The sequence below is a fragment of the Bemisia tabaci genome, chromosome 1 (genome assembly GCF_918797505.1).
Source record: "Bemisia tabaci chromosome 1, PGI_BMITA_v3".
NCBI lineage: Eukaryota > Metazoa > Arthropoda > Insecta > Hemiptera > Aleyrodidae > Bemisia > Bemisia tabaci.
In genome coordinates this window covers 84165965-84167382 of record NC_092793.1, presented here as the reverse complement: position 1 = coordinate 84167382, position 1418 = coordinate 84165965, and positions in this window count along the sequence as shown.

Genomic DNA, 1418 nt, shown 5'->3' with positions numbered 1-1418 from the left:
TTTATTTTTATTTTTATTATTTTATTTTTTATTTTTAAATTATTTTTTTATTTTTTAATTTTATCTTTATTTGTATATTTTTATTGTTAATTTTTATATTTTTTTAATTATCTATCAATTAATTTTTTTTTATTTTTGTATATACATATTCATATTTTTGCAACATTGTATGAGGGCGCATTCCCATTTATTGATTGGAGAAAATCATCTGTTGAGAAACAACAAAAAGGAGAACACCTGAAACAGTGTAAAAGTGTCCCCTCCGATTTGCAGCACATCATCTGCTTGCACGCGCTCTTTGCCAAGCTATGACATTTTTTATCAAACGTTACAGCAATGTAAACGAAAACGATTTGACAACAGAGCAATAAAACGCTTTTACAACGTTTGCGCAACACATTAGAACAACATTGTTTAACAACGTTTTAACTAACGTTTTATGAAGCGTTTTTACAACGTTTTTAATAACTTTGTAAAAACGCTTTAAAAAAATGTCGACTTAAAACTTTTTCACAACGTTTTGACAACAATTTTGAAAACGTTGCAACTAAACGTTTTTCGAAACATTGTTAAGAAACGTTGCGGCAAGGAACTCGCAACCATCCTTGCCGGGCGGGCGGTCAGGCAATCTAATTATACTTTTTCAATTACTTGTTTTTCATATTTTCAATACAGTACAATAAACTAGTGTCAGTAGAGTGGTGCCTGACATCCCTTTACACAAATGAGTTTATTATTTAAAATAATCTAAAATTAAGTTCTTGATTAAACAATAAACCCATAGTAAAACTTGGATTAAAAGCTAAAAAAATTACAGCCTCATTTTTGGACATTTTTAAGTAAAAAGTTGGCTAAAATTGCATCTAACATTGGTCAGATTTTCCAAATTTTTCGGGGGGAGGGCCCCCGGCCATCCCCTCGGGGCGGCAAATTTCCGCGTGTCCACAGCGGCAAAATCGTTAATCCAGCCCTGTGCTCGCGAAAAAATGTAAATGACTTTTGAAAGCCGGGACTTTGAACCTCGGTCGGCTTATCTTTTCTTTCATGTTGTTCATCATATCAGTGATTAGGTAGGGGAGTTTTTCCGGCCCCGCAAACTGTAACTCGTGTGTTTTCGTCTCGTTCTCTATCCTTTGGTCTCTCACTGTCCAACACCCTCGGGTCTCTTGCATCGTTTTCTCTTGTTTTCTCTTTCTTTAGTCAGAGTATAGCGGAATGACCTCACGAGACCAGGGGGTGTTGGCCAGTCAGAGACCAAGGATCAAACAACAAGAATAAAATACAAGAGTTGGAGCTGGCGGGGCTGGAAAACTCCACTGATCACTTAAGATGAAAAACATGTCATTCTTCAAGAAATCGTGTGTGTTAAGTTGCACACAACTTCTCTCTTTGGAGGAGGGGGGAGGGGTTTTAACCGC